Source organism: Atractosteus spatula, chromosome 7 (assembly GCF_055471065.1).
Source record: "Atractosteus spatula isolate fAtrSpa1 chromosome 7, fAtrSpa1.hap1, whole genome shotgun sequence".
In the NCBI taxonomy this organism is placed as follows: domain Eukaryota; kingdom Metazoa; phylum Chordata; class Actinopteri; order Semionotiformes; family Lepisosteidae; genus Atractosteus; species Atractosteus spatula.
In genome coordinates, this window is record NC_142712.1 from 33,387,777 (window position 1) to 33,408,352 (window position 20,576).

The window sequence follows — 20,576 nt, forward strand, 5'->3', positions numbered from 1 at the left end:
AATTTAGAAAAAAAGGGTGGAAAAGCTGCATAAACTGCAAAATTCTTCAGAACAGAAAGAGTTGTTAATCGAAGAGAGAAACATAATGTAGGTAGTTGCAATTTTCAATTGTTTAGCAACATCTGTGGGAATGTAAGAGCTGCCTTCACTTCCAGTTACACTCAGCTAGGGGATGCACAACAGCCAGTGATAGGAACCTTCAAAAACCTCTGGCATTATAAGGATATTTCACTAGAGGCTGACCTCATGAATCTGGGGTCTCTGGCAGAGATTTACAGGAAAATAAGAAGAAACTAGAATTTGCTTCTTCAAAAACGAATTGGCACTCAGTGGTTGGGAAGAACATAAATTGATTTTTTGGAATTATTTATACAGTATTTACCAAGAAAGCACAGCACAAAAGGGTAAATCTTGTGTTGAAAATCCGACTTGTTGTGAAGCATTGAGGTCGAGCACATGACGTCAAAACCGACTTTAATTTGCAGAGTAGTATTATAATTTTAGATTGCATTGCTTTTCCAAACAGATTACGATAAGAAAATTACATCCTCCTCCCCTACAAAATCCCCTCACCCTTTGCACTGCCCTCCAGGTTTGTAGCTAAGTTTGCAAACAAAGGTTTGGCACGGTGATGTCAAACTCCCCACTCTCCGTGGAAACAGCTGGCTCTTTGCCTTTGCCAAGATGTCTGCTTTCCTCCTCCAGCTTCTTCTGATGTCGTCTCCCCTTCCTGTGCCCTCATGGCTGGTTCTCACCACCCTCTCTCCTCCTTCTCCACGACCCCCCCCCCCCAACCCCACCACGTCTTCAGTCCCACCCTGTCTCCGGTGTTTGCCTGTTCCCCAGTCCTTCTTTTTCACTGGTCCCTGTAAGAGCTTCCCTGCCACTCATGCGCACTCCCCCCTCCTGGGAGAAGAGCAGCACAGCGCCCGTCCGCACTGGGGCCGGCCCAGGCAGTAGGCAGTGGGTTGCTCCCCCTGCTGGTGCTGGTGTCCACTCGGATGCAGCATCAGTCCTCAAAACCCTCCAGGCAAGCAAAGCAGCTATCTGCAAATGGAAGCAGAAAATTAAACAGAACTGAGAGCGGGACTATGAAAATGAGTGTTAAGACAGGATCTGAAAGTGCAGAAAGACTTAGGTGCGGAGATCATTCCACAGCAACAGAACAGGCCTCCTATTGCTCAAGCCCTCCTATGGGAACTGAAAGAAAGCCAGAGTCTGCAGAGTGAAAAAGTGTAGGTGTGTAGGGAGATAACCGTTCTCTGATCACAGTTCACTCCCATCCATTGTAGATGTCGGACCTTATTTTCCTCTTAAAATATAGTGCATTGCACAGTAAATTGAGATAATGAACTGTGAAAGGCTCTACATAAAATAAAGGTTTTTATTAAGATATGGTGGGTGGCATGGTGCTGCGGAGGTTAGCATTGCTGCTTCACAGTTGTCACGGATGTCGGAAGGGACGAACCGTGGAATGACAGGAGAGCAAAAAGACCCTATGCGTAGCGGCGAGACGGGGGTTAGCCTGGTCTCACCTGTTCAGGAAATGCCGTATAGAAACCTATGCCCTCAGGTAGCCGACGTGGGGTGACCTGGTGCTAGGCGGGTCTCAGGACATCCGAACATCAATGCTGAGTGAAGGCAGAGTGAAAGACCCAGAAATATATAGCTCCAGAGAGAGAGAAACACCGGAAGGACAGCAGAGAACCGGAAATGAGAGACAGGACAGAGGACAGAGGACAGAGAAGGAGCGCCCTCTGGCTGCAGAGGGTGTGACAACAGTGCTGGAGCCCTGGGTTCAATTCTCTCCATGGAGTTTGTCTGGAGTTTGTCTGTGCACCCCTACATGTTCATGTAGGTTTCCTCCAGGTGCTCCAGTTTCCTTGCACAGTCAAAAGACATACTAGTGGGTTAATGGGCTACTGGGAAAATTAGCCCTGGTGTGAATGTGTGCTGGTCTGTGTTTGTATCTTTGTATCTCAGAAGGCGTCACTGTACGCTCTGACAATTCAACATATTGGGGTTACTTAGGATAGAAGTGAGGGCATAATTACAGATTAGAAATCAAAATCACCAGATAAACGGGGCAGCAAACATAAGAGCTGTCATTCACATCTGCTTTAACAAATAAATCGCATCCCACAGATGTAAACGTGTATATATTATCATAAACTCAGTGGACGAAGACAATTACAAATAAAAGTTATGTGAACATGTATTGAACTGCATCAAGTTGTCAGACTGAAACACAAAATGTTATGGTAACTTCTTCACTGTGAACTTGTTCTCCTGTGCTCGAAAATATGGTTTGGTTGTATCATCAAGATAATTTTACAATATGTAATGATCATTAGTAATGTACAATAGATGTTGTAGAAGCAGTAGTTGGTATTGGTATTTGGTAATTGTTATTTTTCATTTAATAATCAGTTGGGTGTAGTTTTAACAGACTGTATTAATTTAACAATGAATTAGACTAGCTCACTGAACATCAAAAGCACCAGCAAAAGAGGAACTAAGAAAACTTCTCTGTGCTTCAGTTGTTTTTAAGTCTACTTATATATTTTGCTTACCTATAGATATTTTATTTTGACCCTGCTTGATTTCCCTCAGAATGCAGATCTGAATTACTTTTTTGCAAGAAAATGGGTGCCACTACTGTTAACAGCCTGAAAAACAAATGCCATTTCCTATCTGAAGTTACACTTCTGAACGATGTGATTGAATTACAGCAGGAAGTCATACGGAATTATGTACTCATGAACAATGTTTATGTGTCTCTGCTGTGCACAGGGAGTGATCTCTATGTATTGGAAGTGCACATTCAGCACATGCACATTATCTGATGTGCTTACAAGATGTTCTAAATTTTTGTGATCAACACTGAATATTGTTCTCAGATATGTGACTCTTGACAAGCTTTTTCTCACATAGCTTCTGAAACCTTAGTAAGAAGCTTTTCCAAACTAGTAGGTGTTTGTTTACACGCTGTAATCATAAGTAAGATAGAGACACGTACAGTAGTGTTTACGAAGCCTGGGGAAACTTAATGGATGTCTGCGAAACATGCTGTATTTCACTCTGTATTCAACAATTGCATCCGCTTACTCACTGTACATTTTTTTCTGGATCTAATAACATGGGGAAGCTATTATTACTGCTCATATTTTCAACTAGATTACATTATGATGCATAATCAACATGTTGAAAATGATTATATTGTTAACACACATTTACACAGTTCATCTGAGTGAAGTATTTAGTTTAGATCAGGGGTTCCCAATCCTGGTTCTGAAGGCCTTGCACACACCTGCTGGTTTTGTATTCCAGCCCAACTCTCAGTTACACAACTGAACTCCACATTTACGAAATAGGATTCATTTCAACTATTTGATTGCATTTAGGTCTTAGAGGTGTTGGAGAATGCTTTTTAACTATTGCTTTTCATGAAAAATCAAAGTGTTCAGTAAAGTAATCAATAATTGCATATATTCTGATCAGGATTAGGAACCTCCGTATTAGATTTTATCCACCCATCCATTTTCTCACCACTTTATCCAGTATGGAGCCTGTCCTGGCAAGCAATGAATACAAGGCAGGATCTACCCTGGACGGGACACCAGTCCATTGCAGGGCACATACAGACACAAACACACACTCACGACAGGGCTCACAGCTTTCCAGGAGCCAATTCACAAAGTAGTCTGTCTTTGGGCTGTGGGAGTAAACTGGAACACCTGGGGTTTAGCTACATGAACACGAGAAGAACATGCAAACTCTGTGCAAACAGCATCCCAGGAATAGAACCCAAGGTCCTGGCACTGTGAGGCAGCAATGTTAAACACGATGCTAATGCCACTGTGCTATTCTGGATTAGATTTTATTCTGAGCATTTTTTAAAATGCACAGTTCTGTTTTTTCCATGATTGTTTTGTCACCTGAATCCTGGAAGAATTGTACAAGTCTGGAAAAGAGAGTTCCCGATTAAGAAACACAAATACTGTATCTCCACAAACTAGGAATGAAAGACAGTTTGCAATACTAATCTATATTATTATATCCGTTAAGAAAGAGAGATAATCCTCACTTCTATACATTTAAGGCTTTTCAGGGGTGCTTTAAATATTGTGTAATTATTACGTGTTGTATCTGCATACATTTTAATTCTCGATCTCCAGGAGTAGTCAAGAATTCATTAGTTGTAGTGAATTCATTTCAGGTTAATAATATCCAGGGCATTTGAGCAAACAACTTTATAGCTGTCCCCAAAACAGATATGACTGTGCATGACTAGTGAATCATTACAGTTTTTGCCAAAATTGATACAAATGAAACCCAACCGGGCCGATTGTCATGAAATCAGCAAAACATTTCACTGGCCTCTCATCTTAAAATCGACACTTTTTTTAGGTATCATTTTAGCAAGCCTAAGCAAGACTAAGGCACCAGTTGAGTAACGGGCTGATGGTCACATATCACTGTTTTGTGAACTTGGGTAAAAGTTTCAAAATCAGTCGCAATAAAATTAAGAAACCATCCTCTGCTGGGCATATCTGATAAGCTGATGGGAATTTTTTTTTCTGTGCATTTTCAGCTAGCAGAAAGTACCAACTGTCGGTTCCGTCTCCTGAGAAGTACAGTTTCAGCTTCAAAGTCGACTGATTGCGACAGAAATGCTGGTAAGGTTTTTTAGGGGCAACATCTAGCACTTAAAAGAAATGGCCAGGCTGATAAGCTGAGATAGTAATGGCAAATGCTAGCCTAGTCACTGGACAGTTTTATTAAAAATAAAAGATACTATCAGAAATCTCTTCCTTAAGATGGGAGATAAAGGATCCTGGTCTGAAAGACATTGTGGGCATAAGTTGCAACATTTTAAACCAAAATGTGATTATTATTTATGCTTTTGAAAATATAGTGAAAACAAAAATGCTCAAAATTAAAATTTTAAATGTATAGAGATTTTAGACACATACTGATGTGTATGTTGGGAATTTAGGTATATGCCAGTGTTGCTCCTGGTAAATGATTAAATGTAAATATAGTCAGAAATATGTATCACATTTTCACATTTTCACTAAACAAGAACGCTGTTGCTTGTTTATAATGGGAGTAATTAGCCTTTTAGCCTAGCACAGTATTTGGTATTGTAAGATACTGTAAGTACACAAGCTAAAATGTGTAAAACGCCTCAGAATGCAGGCGCACTGAGGAACAGTGTTTTGGGAGGTCATGGTGTGAGGCTGGCGTTTCCCAGTTTGCTATGAGGTTTGTACCTTCGTTACAGCGATGATCTCTTTGCAATACAAAACACGGGTATGAAAAAGCGTATTGTTTGAGAGAAAATACCTAAACCAAGTGTTCGTAAATCGAGAGATGGTGTGTTACTCTTTTTTACCCGAGCAGAGTACTGAATTATCATAGAAAACCAATGTTTTTATGATCATTACCTGTTTATCTTGACACAGTAGTAGTTAGATAGATCACTTTACTGGCCAAGTAAGTTTTCACTCACAAGGAATTTGACTTGGTGAGTTGCTCTATACACTATACACATACAGACATACCATATATACACAGACACATAAAACGTTTAAGAAATTAAAAGAAAAATATATATTGCACTTCAAGAATGTGTCAGAACTCTACCTAAGTGTGATAACCCCATACATATATACATATTTGTAAATGACAAATAAACAGTCCATAATAAATATCTATATACAGATAATAATATTGTTAATGCATGTAATGCCATAGTTGTAAACTAAGTGATCGATATTCAATTTTAATAACACAAATGTTCAGTGATTAATAGGAGTGATTAATAAGAGTCACTGCCTGGGAAAAAGGCTGTTTTTGTGTCCTGTGGTCCTGGTGCTAATTTACCTAAATCTTTTCCCTGATGGGAGCCATTGCAAAATATAGTGGCCAAGGTGAGAGGAGTCAGCAATTCTTCTTGGTCCTGGAGATGTAAAGGTCCTGGAAGGTAGGCAGGTCACAGCTTATGATCCTCTCAGCTGTCCTAATAACACTTTGGAGTCTGTTTTTGTCCTGTGTGATGGCAAGTCCAAACCAGACAGTTATGTTAAGATAAATAGGCGGAGAAAAGGTGTAAATCTTCTAAGAAAGCAGATGCATTGATCGGCTGTGTGATGGGAAATTGGGGTGGCATTTTTATTCGGATACAAAGAACTCGCCATCGTTGTAGCAAATTTTGCTTTGTAACTGCTTAACTGCTACAAAACGCATTTGTTGTTATAGAGAAAATTCATAAACGGGGTGTCTGTAAATCGAAGGATGCATGTACCTCAAAAATTTGCAAGAACTTTGTATTGAGGACTGGGCTCAAACACCATCCACAAGACATAATGGTTCAATGGATCTCACCATTAGTAGTTTTTTTTCCATTAAAATATACAGGGACTTCCTTTTAGAAATTAAATAAATGACTTAGGTAGGACAAATCCTCTTGTGGAATGATGATTTTCCCTGTACTCGCACAGAAAGACACAATTGACAGAAAATCTATAGCAGATTCCAAAATGTATTTCTTCAAAACAAAGAAAATTCAATCCTTGTCTTTGCTGCGCAGACACCACTAGGCAAGAGGATAGTTCTTAAAGGTCTTTTTGTACAGGTGTATCATGTTTTAACAGGTGCAAAGCTGTTATCATTGACTCTACACTAGAATAAATACCTCAAGTGTATATGAGACAAGTTCATTCCAATGTTAAGTACCGTCAGTATTTTTGAATGAAGATATGAGACTTAAAGCTGTTAATGCTGGTGGGGGGAATCTATGTTTTCAATGTTTCCTAGTACACAAATATTTTCAACTGACATTCCTTTTATTGTTCATTGATTTTTCTTGGTTTTACCAATCAGACACATAATGCAGAATAAGTGATATTTTCTTACATATCTGTTTTGGGAAGGGAAGTTAGCTCACTGTTATTAACAGCTGCGATATACTGCAGTTGTTAATTTAGGAATTCTACACTAGACATGGTTTAATAAGAGCCATTTCACACGTACTGTAATTTTGCCTTGCCCTGAACTGTAAGAGATGACAGTCCCAAACCCCACCCATTTTCCTGATTAAGTGTGCTGCATAAAACATTATCCAATATGATAAAAGGGAAGATTTTGGTTTTTCACATTTGTGACAATTACGGAAGCAACGTTTTCAAATTCACGAATTGGAGCTTAAAAGCTGTGAAAGATTTACTTGATCCCATCTGATAGAGCAGATAACTCAAAGAAGACAACATCTATTCTTGCACACCTCTGGCTTGGTTCATATGTTTTTGTGTGCCCTTGGAGCAGGTTGTAGTTCACAACCGTGATCGTCATGTTGTGCAGCAAAGCTTTGGCCAGAAGACACAAGCAACTATTTTTGAGCAGAGCTGTTATTGTGCAGAACAGAAAAGAAGAGACAAAGACCATTTTTAAAATGCCATACAGTATGTTCAGTCTAAAAAACTGTCAAACCTCATTGATTGCAAACTATAATTTCCCCTTAGAGTTGCAAGGTGCCAAGAAAGCACAGAGCAGATTTAGTACTTATTTTTATGTAGAGGTCAATAAAAAGTTTATTTCCTGTTTGTATTGAGAGCTGCTTCTCTTATATATAGCTGCACAACTTAATAACTGAATTAGGCTACTTAACTGCTGTGGAAACAACAACAACACAGATAATTACTAGTGACGTCAATAGCTAAGTGTCACGATTGTAGTCCCTCCGCCTTAAGGGCGCTCTGGCTCTTTCACATTTGAGTTGATTTTGCGCACCTGCTCCCAGTTCCTGCCTCCCTACTTAAGCCAGACGCTGACTCTTTTCTGGGCTCTGCACTGGTTTCCAGTACCAGCCGAGTCCGGGACCTGGAGCACCTGGTCCCGTTCCCCCTTTTTCCCCCCGACCCTCTGCCGGATCTCGCTCCGGTTTTTAACTCCGTTTGTCTTCGTCTTGGATTTACCACCCAGCTCTGGACATTTGCCTCATCAAGGATTTCCCTATAGACACTCTTTGGACTGTTTGCCTTGGACTCACCCCCCAGAACACCAGTGCACCATGGACACGCCCCCTGTTTTCCTGCCAGCCCCCTTGTATGCTTTTTTCCCCCGTGTTTTCCTCACTCTTCCCCAGATTGCATTGTCTGCATAGGGTCCTGAAAGAACGCTTTCGTTACACTAAGCTGTTAAATGACATTAATTTCCTCTCTGAACACATGAAAGTGCAGCCTCCACATCAACTGCTGCAAGATCTGTGATACAGGATGTGTGGGCACGACATTTTGACTGCACGCTGACTTTAAAAAGTCAAGGCAAAGAACATAGTACAATATAAATTGTGGAGTCACATTTCAGGAAACCGTTTGGAGGATCAAACCAGTTAAGACTCTGATTCTATGGTTTGTTTTCCCATTGTATCATCTTTCCTTCATGTGCAATTTGCAGCCATTCTAAGAAGAGTCTATCACTGGAATTCACTTAAGGGTCTCTAATTCAGTTCCTGGAGGCTCCAGTGTCTACAGATTTTTACCAACCTGAGTATTCAATTAAACAATTGAATTATTTTCTTAGTCATCTATAGGATTTTTTCTTGAGGTCTTTCACGGTTGACTACTAAAAATGTTTCCCCAAAACACCTTGGAGTCAGGATAGAAGTATTTCAGCTATCCAGTTAAATAATTAGATCTTAAACAGAGAGCTCAGGTGAAACATACAGTATACCAGAAGATACTGGGCCTTCCAGGAACTGGGCTTAAGAGCCACGGCAAAAGATCTCGTACCCACACAGCCTAAGCAGGTTGTAGCTTTAACGTTTGCTTTTATTGCGGTTTACCTAAACAGTTTGATCACAGAGGGCAGGAGTAACATCACTTGTTAATTCTCTTGGAAACAAGAGTTGAGCATGGTTGTTATTCCAGTCTACAAGCGCCATTGCTGAAAAAAAGATCTAGACACTGTAGTTTGCCAGTTTGACAGTGTTCTTGTTTCTGCAATTTTTTTGTTGTTGCACTCTTACTGTGATGGCAGATTCTGAAACACAGGTCAGAAGGTCATAACTGCCATTGTTGGCTTAGAGATGGTTTTGGGTCCAACAGTGAGGTGTGTGGTTTCTGGGCTTGTGAAACATACGCGAGACATTAAACTGAAATAGGAAAGAGAACTCTCAGATGTTTTAGGGTTGAATCAAGGTAAAAAAAACAATGTAGTCTACATTTATTTTAGTAATGATTCTTATTTGTGAAAGAAATGCTTGCATACATTTTTACAGAATAGTGTTCAGTAGTGGGACTTTGTAATGTGACTATCTTAGCTTAATGCTAAGAGAAAATTCATCAATATCCTTATCAGTTTCACAACTGTCCCTTGATCTAGGCAACATTCTATAAATGTGCTCTTACAATTAACACCTTAGAATAAAAGAAGACTAAAACCTTTTCTTTTTCCAAGCATAGAGAAGGCGAGTGAATTCAGATATGTCAGACTTTGAATATCATATTGAGTTCAGTCTGAGCAAGGCTTATTCAGAAACTAAACTGCAGAGGTTACTGAACGTTGTCTCCATTCATCTGATGTTACTTTCTGACACAAATGTTCAGAGCTAACAGTGGTTTAACTTAAAGTTTAGCAAGTTTTTGAACTCAAACAAGGCAAAGAATTCCTTGGAAGTCTTGTCAATTGATTAAGTAAGACTAAAACTGTTAAAGTGGAATCCAATTTCTCTTTATATGCCAGATATTAGTCACCTATTGCCCTATTGCTATGATTCCTGTACGGGATCTGATGAAGACCATTTTGTCTGACTTCATTGGTGTTACTAGTGCTGTTACTTTTATTGTTACTGCTATGTAGGGGGACAGCCAAGCACCTTCAACACTCAGACTTCTTTGTGTGAGCTCTCTTCATTAGCAATCTTTGCAGACAATAGTACTCAATGGTCAGTGTGTAGAGGATGTGGAGAGTGTTAAATATCTGGGAACCCATATTGATCAGAGGCTGAGATACACTGAGAACATAGACAACATTTTTAAGAAAGCCAATCAGAGGCTGTTTATTTAATTCAAAGGTTATAGAACTTTAATTTTAGTCAAAATGTCCCAGAGATGCCATATGAAAGCCTAATCGAGAGCATCCTGGCATTTATCGTGACAGTCTGGTCATGAAAGCAAAACCAAACTGTCCAGGATTGTGAAAATGGCAGGAAAAATAATTGGGAAACAGCAGCCCCAGCTCTGCGATTTATATCATAATACAGTTCACGGAATGACAAGGAACATCGCAGCTGGCTCCACACATCCACTCCACTCTCCATTCATAATACTCCCATCAGGGAGTGTCACGATCGTTACTCCTCCTCTTAAGGGCGCTCCAGCCCTTCCTCGTTCTGTCCCATTCCCCACACCTGTTCCTTATTCCAGCCCCTCTTTAGTTCCACCTTTAAAGCCAGACGCAGGCGTTTGCCCGAGGCTTCTCATTGATTTCCGCATAGGGCCCGGAAAGAACTGTTCGCGACAGGAAGGGGGTATAGGGTACCAGATTCAAATAAAAAAATCAAATAAAAACATTTGTGAGAAGTCTTTTGTCCCCTCTGCAATAAAACTGCTCCATGAAGGTATGGAAATATAGTCCCCCCCATTTATTTATGTATCACAGACTGTTCATGTGATTTTATGTGACTCTTATGTTTTGTGTGTTTTGTATTTCTATGGGAGACGTCACAGGCAAATTTCCACAGTAGTGGACAGTAAAGCATCTGTCTACCGGTGCCACTGGTGTCACTACTACTGCTAGCATTACTTCTATTACTACTGTTGTAACAATACTGCTACAGCTGGTGTTACTGCTATTGCTACTGAAGCCATTACTGTTGCTGCTGATGCTACGGATAGTTTTGTTACTACCGCCGCTGATGCTGCTGTTATTGCTGCTTCTTGTTTTACCACCCCTGTTGCTACAGCTGCTACTAAAAACCGTAATATTTATAAAAATCAGATTTGTTATATTTCTTATGTTTTTCTTAAACAGTGATAGAAATGTGCAAAAAGCCCCACATTAAAAAAATCCAACAGTATAACCCTTGGTTGGCGCAGCATGTATGACATGATGTGAATCTGGTTTTCACTCAGTAGCCAAATAGTTGCACATAATATACCATCAAGAAGGCAATGCAGACACCATTTCTTTAGTTCCTGTGTAAAATGTGCTGTTTCTCTTTGGTAGTTAACAGCTGAACATACAGTGTGATTAGAAATGATCTCGCTTTGTAAAATATGTGGGTGGTATGGTGGTGCACTGGTTCGCATTGCTGCCTCACAGCACTGGGGCCCTGGGTTCAGTTCTGGACCTGGTGTGATATTCGTGGGGAGTTTGTATGTTCTCCCCTGGTTCATGTGGGGTTCCTCCAGGTGCTCTGTTTTCCCCCTCCACAGTATGTGTATACTGTATGTTAATTGGCTTCTGGGGAAATTGGCCCTAGTGTGTGTGTGTGTGTGTGTGTGTGTGTGTGTGTGTGTGTGTCTCTGTGTCTCCTCTCTAATGGAACGCCTTCCTGTCCAGGGTGACTCTGTCTTGTGCCTTTTGCTTGCCGGGATAGGCTCCAGCGTCCCCAAGACCCTGAATTAAGAGAATCGGAAGTTCCCAACCCTGGTCCTGGTGGAAAAACCTGATTGTTTTTGTTCCAGCTGAGCCCTCAGTGACACAATCAAACCCTTTATTGACTTAATGATAATAAGGTTAATTTGAACTGTTTGGTCCCAGCACTTTAACCCTTGTATTTCGTAAGTGAAATAAAACCCAAACTTGTGACTAAAAACAAAATGTAAATATTCAACTGAAGCAACTTCTTAGATCAAGTAAGGCTTCCGTTATCTAATGAAGGTGGGATGGAATGAACACCAGCAGGTGTGTGTTGGTCACCACGACCAGGATTGGGAACCACAGGGTTAGAAGATGGATGGATATAAAGAACAACACCTAAACTAGATGCCAGAGGAACTGAATGTCACGCTTCCAGATCAGCTACCTTCTTCTCCTGAATTAAATGCACATTTGAAAGCTTGCAAAGGAAATGCAAAGGAATCTCAATTTTCATTTTTGTGGTGTTCAAAGAAATCAAATCTGCTGTCTCTGACCACGATGAGTCACAATTAAGGTTCTCATTGTCTGAAAGTCTGCTATGTGGAGACAGTTAGGTGATTTCTCGCTTTGAATCACGGCCCTGAACTTCTGAACTTTCTTTTTACAGCTCTGCTCACCTTTCAGTGCAGATTGTCTCACACTTCAGTGGTGCTGGAACGTGGCATGAAACCTCCTGAAGTCTAGCACATTTGATCAGTCACACTTAACTCATCAATTTTCAAACCTTGGACCAATTTTCTTTTGACCCCTGCAGCGGGTGATTTCTTTAAGACGTTTAGAGATCAATTGTTCAATAGAAATGGGAACTTTAAAGTTCAAGGCCCGCAAGTGGCCATGGCTGACTGAATAGAACCAATGAACGTCCTCACTCGATCAGAACTCCCATGTGCTTTGAGTCTCCAGTGTTCTTTTAGTCTGCATTTCAAACTGAGGACAAGCGGCTCTACTTCACCCAAAGACTGGTGGCAGTGTGAAACACGTTAGCCAGCTATGTTGCTGAAGCTGATCCCCTGGTTTCTTTCAAGAAATGGCTGGATGGGACCCTTTGATCAATTCACTACTAACTTCCAAGTGGGCGAGATGGGATGAATGGCCTCCTCTCATTTTCTAACCCTTCTTATGTTCTTGCTGTATGTTTTACTGATGATTTATTGATGACCACTAAGGCCTGGTGGACTTGCACTATCCAGGATCAGAGACGGTCACCCAGAGCAAAGAACGTGAAATCACTTGATGACATGTTAGTGCTTGCCATTGTGTTGAATGTCATCAGTGCATCCAACTTTTCCCCAGAGACCTTGAACACAAATAAATAAAAGGGAAACGGTACCATTCTGTGTTTTCACCGGTCAAAACTTAATTGTGCTGTAACCGATGGTGGTATTTTTAGTCGAAAGAACCCGTACCATGAAATTTCCTGTTGAAATTGTGTTGATCTGCTGTAGGTATGATCATTGCTACCTCTTAAAACCAGTGCTGTGTCAAAGAGGAGGAAACAGATGCACGGGAGAGACAGTCTTGCACTCAGACACCTTTTTGAGTCTCGAGAGATGCTGAGTACCGTTTTTCTTTCTCCAAACTGAACAACCACAAGCGTTCACAATCAATGTTTTTTTTGGCACAAGCACTTTTCTTATCTTTAGGCGCTACGTGGTTCTTCCGTTCTGCATAGTTCTGCTCTTCTTTGCTTTTTAAGACGGATCGAATCTCCATTGAAGGCAGCCCGCAGGAGAGGTTAAATATGACATAATATTCATGCAACAGTACATAATTTGCTTTTGGGTTACATCCCCCAAGAAACAAGGAGAGGTATGAGAAACTGGAATGAGCATCGGTTTCTTGTTCTATGTTTCATGTGTTGATGAGAGATCGTTCTGGTGCTTTAATTGATTTAAATTGATGCAAAATGATTTTTTTAGGATAAAGCAATATTTTATAAATGTATATAAATACCCTCAAATGTACAATGGAATGCAATGTACAACATTGTAGATTAATATGGATGTATTAATACTAAATAGATCTTGCCATTGCACTGCACTGAAAAGCAGATTTGATTTGTATTTTTTTAAAGTATTTTAAGAAACTAACTAGACTAAAATTATAAAAACCAATGCAAAATTTCATACAAACACATAAAAAAAACAAATAAAACAGCCAGACCATGAACAAAAATCCAAAACTTTCATGTTTGAGCCTTTTAACAGTTTTCTTGTTGAGATAAGAATGGAGTCACCACCTATGACAGCAGTAACCACAAGCAAGGAAGAGTACAAAGCTCAGTCTCTGTCAAAGCATTCAAGAAAGGGCCCCAGATCCTGTGGAATCACCTGTCCTATGGAAACAAATTCTCTCCATTGTAATTGTGGAGATCATCTCCTTGAGCCGGCTCTTGAAATCTGAACATCAGTGCTGATTGTTTTTCCTTTGTTAGTTTGAGCACTGACTCTGAATAGCCAGAGTGCTAATGCAGGATCTGGGGGTACATTCTTCCCAAACACGTTTGTGTACCACTGCAATACTACCCAAAATTTCTATTACAAAGCCAGAGGAGGTGTGTGGGAGTGCCTTCAGAAGACCCACACCTGTCACATAAAAAGAGACTGAAGGATATATTTTGTTCATTTTAGTTTTAGAGTAATGAAGGCAATGTATTAAGTTCTCTTTGCACATACATAGTCAGATGTTAGCTGTCATGGACAGGAGTTTCACTTCAATCAGTGAAATTGATATACATATGTATATCTGACTTGGAACCCCTTTTAGGATTATGGCATGACTTCAGAGCAAGCATACTCTTATGAGAATGAATATTAATTAGCTGTCACCATTTCACAAATCAAAAAAGGAGAAGCTTCAAAATAAGGATGAAGACACTTTCTGTCTGTAATTGTATATATTCAGATCTATTTTAGAAGTCTTTGTCGATGGTTCTTGTGATACCTTGAGTTAATTGAGATTAATTCCCAAAATGTCTTGTGCCTTTTTGCTCTCCAAGGCAAATGCAAACTCTGAAAGTGTTCCTAGGAACACATACACACACATTAAATCTTACCTTCCCAGGGGGTGTATCTCTCTACTAGTGAGTCACTGCCTGTGCATCACCTGATCGTGGTAACCTTTGACACACTGTAACTATGGGCAACTTCCTGCAAATCAGAGCATAAAATCCTAATCCCAAACTGTCTTTAAGTTGTTGGAGTTGTCCCTTAAGACTGAGGCGATTCCTGTCTCCTTCAATTAATTAAAAGTGATTTTGCAGGTTAAATGAAATTGAATTTTTTATCTCTGCTCCAAGATAGGCTGCACAGCTCCTTCAGTGTCCTCAAAGCCCCTTTCTGAAGACTGAATGTGAGGAAAAATACACTGAACCAGTAAAACACATGAGGTAAAAGTCATTTTTGGCCATAAAGATAGCAGACTAGCTTAATAAAGGGGCCATCCAATACAGCCACACCCCTCCTGACTATAATAAGAAGGAACAGTCTTTCAGAAAGCCATACTCGGTCACATGTTTGCCTCGCTGTGAAAACCAGATAAACTGCTTTCACACAGCTTCACATGCAAAAAATAAACATGTGAAGAAATGAAAGAGACTGTTTTGCACATACATAGCAAGGTCATTGCTCTCGAGTGCTGAAAAAATGCTTTTAATACACTATTTTTAACTATAGCTCAGTGAAACGGTTGCTTCTTGTTAAATTTAGAATGTGCAAAGGAAGGAAGCAAAGAGACCATCTGGTAACATTCCATCCTTATGGTTCACCCTCACAGCAAGGAACACATTAGAACCTATGACAGACTATAACAAAGAGGTAGCCATTTGGTCCATCTAAGCCATTTGGTTGGTGAAAGCCAACTGAAATGAGAATCTCACCATGCCATTTTGTGAAAGAAACCAGGGAAGTAACTTTAGCTACATGGTGGAGTAGCTTGTTTCATACTCCCACCACACTTTGTGAAAAAATCGTTTTCAGTTCTCTGTTTTAAGTGCTCTCTTCTTTAGTTTTCCACATGTGTCCTTCGGCTTTGCTACTAATTCTGTAGATGCCCATTGGGTCAAGTTAGTCGAAGCCTTTGAGGATTTTGAATCAAGTCTCCTTTCTTCTCTGTTCGGTGCAAAGAAGATTCAGTTCTTTTAGGACAGGGATGACAATGTCAGATTACATCAGAGTACAATCTTCCTTCAAGACCAGGAATGTATCTGGTATCTCTGCTCCGAGCTGATTCCAGGGCAGCAATATATTTTCTAAAATGTGGTGACCAAAATTTCACACGGTGATCTAAAAAAGATCTTACTAGTACGTTGAACTACTTCAACATGGCATTCCTTGATTTAAATGCTACATTTTAAATTGTGTATACATTGTAGCCACTTTACCCCACACACGTGAGTAAACCCGGCTTTCAGGAGCTGAACCAACTGAAGCAAGAGAGTTCTGTGGCGATCTTGGACAAGCCAGATTCAGACACCACATTCTTATAGCTTGTACTCTGGGTGACAGGGAGTGAGAGAGTAGTTGATCAAACAGGAGTAAATATTACCCTGTAACATCTTCAGACTAGACATAAAATATCAGAAGTGAGTAAGAAGAGGCAAATGAATCTTGAACTGTTTTTTCAAGTGCATTAAAACTCTCAAGGAAGTGAAGTTGCAGGGTTCAGTTTCACACAGAATGAGATAAGATACAGTGACACTGTCACGACCGCCAACCTGCCCAGCCCAGCCCCCAGTAGAGCTAATCAGTACCAGCAGCGGGGAGATAATTACAAGCGCCGCTGCACGTGTTAACCCGACACCAGACGCCCTACCGTGCGGCGGGCTGCAGTATTTAAGCCATTCCAACCCGCTTCCTGTTGCTCGGTATTGAGAGCTCCATCTGGCGATTACTGTACCTCGTATTATTCTGGATTCTGGACTTCCCTTTAGCCTTTCGACTTCGTCCTTGCCTCTCGTCTCGGATTATTTGCTACCAGTGTACTTCCCGGATTTCGACCTACCTTACTCCTTTGACCACGACCTCGCCTCTTGTTTCGGATTGTTTGCTTCAATCGTACTTCCTGGATTCGGAATCCCCTTTTTCCTTTGGATCACGAACTCGCATTGCGTATTGGATTGTTCGCCTGCCTTGTCATCTACCTACTCCTGCGTCTGCGCAGGATCCACGTATCTCTTCACGAGGGATTCCTTACAGACAGTTACGTACCTCTATATACGGGGTTCTTGGCTGTGGTTTTGCCTTTCCCTCTCAATGGTAGGGCGCTGATATTTGTTCACACCATCTTCAGGATCTTCCAAAACATTCTTTATCGCACCATAACCTGCAACAAGCACAGTATTTCTCGGACTTTCCCTTCACAACCTTTGACAAAGAGAGCGGGGGTTACTGTGGATTCAAAGCTGTACTGTGGCTTTCACATATGACAGATGCATGTGTCAAACATTTATGAGTTAAACATAGTTCCAATACAACACTTTTGTAAAGTGTATTTTTGATCTGGAGTTTGTTCTCCTGTGTTTGTGTGGGTTTCCTCTGGGTGTTCCAGCTTCCTCCCACAGTCCACAGACATACTAATTGGCTCCAGGGAAAATTTCCCTGGAGGGAGTGTATGCATTTGTCTCTGCCCTGTGATAGAATGGCAACCCCCTCCAGGCTGTATCCTGCATTGTCCCGGTTGCTTGCCGGTATAGGCCCCTGCTCCCCAGCAGCCCAGAATTGGAAGAAGAAAATGGATGGACAACATTTTGAACTGAAATAAACCATAATACACAAACACATACCACACACAAGGGCACAAACCAGAATAAGGGCTCCGAACACAATGCATGCAAGTACAAAATGCATTTGTTACACAGAAAATTCTTATGAAATCTTATCAGCTGTTTTGACAATTTTATTTTCTGTTATACCCTAGAGGAGTTGGAACATAGCAGGAAGCTGCTCCTATCAGGGCTGGGGCACTTACTGCCTAAATCTGGGGGAAATGCAGTGGTACTAGATTAACTGCTGGATCACGCTGCCAAAAGTAAATTATTGCACCATCGGAAAAAGCATAGCAGACACATCTGCTGTAGTCACACAGCTCTTTCTGAAGACGTCCGTGTATTAACAACTTCACTGACTTATCCTGCTGCCCTCACATGTGTTTCTATAGATATGAAACTAAGGATGCCCACTAAATGTTTAACTACAGATGTCAAGACTGCTAAAGACCCCCCCCCCTCCTTCCATCCACAGAAAGTGGAAACAATATGAGCATGAATGTCACACTTGCTAGTTTCTCACAGACCAAGCTGTCATCCAAGGTTCTCAGGGTTGTTTGAAAATAGATGATTCATTTCACTCCTGAAGTGGGGGATTTTGAGACGACAGATGAACCCTTGAACTCTAAAATTTGTAAGCGACCTACGCATTTTCTCACGTGAAAAAGACCTGTTCTCTTCAATAAATATCTCATCCTGAAGGGGACTAGAAGACTGCTGTCTGCCAGCGTGCTTTGAGGGGTTCTGTCCTGTAAGGTCCTACGTGAAGCGGTGAGTGTCGTTTCTGTTCTCAACAAGAACCTTGTGAGCTTCGCCAAGGCCTCTAATATCTAATATACATCCCAATATCCACACAGCCTTGACCAGCGTGACCGAGTTTGCTCAAGTACTGAAAATGTCAAATGGAAGCAGGTAATGGCTCAATGATGAGTAGATTAAAAAGTCATTTTGGTTTTTGAAGATTCCTTTGATGCATGTTTTACAGCGATATGTGACAACTCTTCATGTGTGACTAAACTTGCTGGCCCACCTTTTTATTACTTTACGCAACCAGGTAAGTCAATTGAGAACACTTTCTCTTTTACCGTGCCAGTTTGGAGACCTGTTTATACAACAGGGCATTTACTGAGGCAGTCTGAAAGACGAGTCCTGTGGTGCCTTGCTCGGGGGTACAGCACCTGGGATTTGAACCCACAACCCTGGCTCCAGCCTACACCCAATCAGCTGTGACCATTGCTGCACATTGCTGTTGGAATGCTTATTTCTGAAATTAAATGAATAATAATGTTTTTTTCTCCACTGTATGCATTATAATTTTTTTGGAATTTTGTTTAAAATACTAAATCCTGGAGTTCAAAAGCGATCTTTGGCTCTTCGATTCATTTTGGTGTCATATTAAAAAATATGTAAAATCGCTATTGCCTACAATAGAAAAATGTTATCGTAGTTCATATAAGATCTGTAAGATCATGTTTCCTTTCTAACGGTTGCATAAGCAACGGAAGAAGCACGAAATATAGAGATTCCCAGGCAAAGTACGACTATCAGCTATTTCATCTTAATGCACAATTAATATGTGGAATATTTTCAGGTTTAAGGCATATTCCTCAAGGTTCCCTTTATTAAAAGAGATTAACGCTTATTAGTTCGTGTTAGATTTATACAATAATTGCTTTTGAGTTTGAACATTTTTTTTTCTCTAAATAGGAGGTGAAATCAGAATGTCTGATTTTCTGCACGAATGGTCATCTCCAGTTCACACGAGTCCAGCATGGATCGAATTCAATAACTGTAAAATGACCAGTCGCAATTGTGGACTATGAAATTGTTTGCAAATATGTGGTAATGTTCTGTGCAGTACTGGCTGGGATGAAAATAATTCCACCACACCGTGTGGTGTAAACGTGAAATAGTGCTGTAGAAACCCTCTATTTCAGGACTGAACAAATCGCCTAAGCGGAGTTTCACAGTGATATTTACAATAGTCATTCAGAAATATCTCTTAAAAACACTTTGGGGAAAGTGTGCGGCGTATATATGAAAGATATTATTAGACTTAACACTTCGAAGGAGATTATGTCCTTACATATGGAGGAAGATTTCCTTACCATTCTTTTTTCATGATAGCAGCAAACGTGCCTATGGAAGTACGCAAAACCGCACGGTGTTTTTCTGATGCTAGGGCTATATTAAACGTATTACCGTAAACATACAGCTGGCGGGAAAAGGGAATGGATAATTTAAATAATGTACAAATACTGAGGTTTGTTGTCAAAAAATGTTCATAGTGGCTTATTGATAGGTAGACCATAATAAATCACACGTGATCTTTTATTTTAAAATGTAAAAACATTGCGCAAAACATTTTTGAAAGAGCTTATATTACAATGACAGTCTAGAAGTAAATGTCCAATTTTTACAAAAGTTTTAGATATTTTTTGTAACGAGATTTCCAGTTTCACATTCTGTAAATGTGTTAAACAATATAATACAAAGAGCGATCAGTTTTATTGGGATGATCAATTAATGCCACGAATAAACATAACGATAATATAACGAAGTACCAGTTGAACTGAACAGAAATTACTAAAATATTTCAATCTTAATGCGTAGTTATAACTTAGGAGGTGCATATAAAATGTTTCAATATGTTGCAATAAAATGTACGTCATTTTTAGCTCCTTTAAGTCATCCGCATTAACTTTAAAACAAAAAAATTAAGCCCGAGACTCCAGTGCAATTCTTCTCAAACTCGCACCTAAAACCACTCATGCAGCACGTTTCAAATTATAAATTGTTTCAAAATATTTTCCGTTTTTTCCACAATTAAAAAAGGTTTCTTCAATATTTTCAGTCCATTTCATATTTAGAAAAGCGTCTACTGATCTTTATTTCGTATACACATTTTATACATATAAGCTACTACTTATTATTTTTTCAAACGGAAAGAACAATAAAAACGTACCCAGTGTTTGAAATAAATTCTAAAGCGAAAGCATTTTCAAAACGCGAGCGTGTACGATCTCACGTCTTCAGTCAAGAAGAAGCTGAGGGCTGTTGAAGTTCTCAGCCTCTGAAGCGAACCTGACAGCGGTTAACACTTCTTTTTGCATCTGCATGTGAAGAGCAGCCCGAACTGAGGTCTCCTTCCATGCAGAAAATA

At 40.2% G+C, this 20,576-nt stretch overlaps 1 long non-coding RNA gene across 1 annotated transcript; it reads right to left on the reverse strand.

Moving 5' to 3' along the window:
- Positions 1-460: 460 nt before the first annotated feature.
- Positions 461-16,778, reverse strand: LOC148830822 (uncharacterized). The gene is made up of 2 exons (XR_016091339.1): positions 16,651-16,778; positions 461-1,047 (listed from the first exon to the last, which is right to left on the reverse strand). It is a non-coding gene; the product is annotated as an uncharacterized LOC148830822 (long non-coding RNA).
- Positions 16,779-20,576: the final 3,798 nt, after the last annotated feature.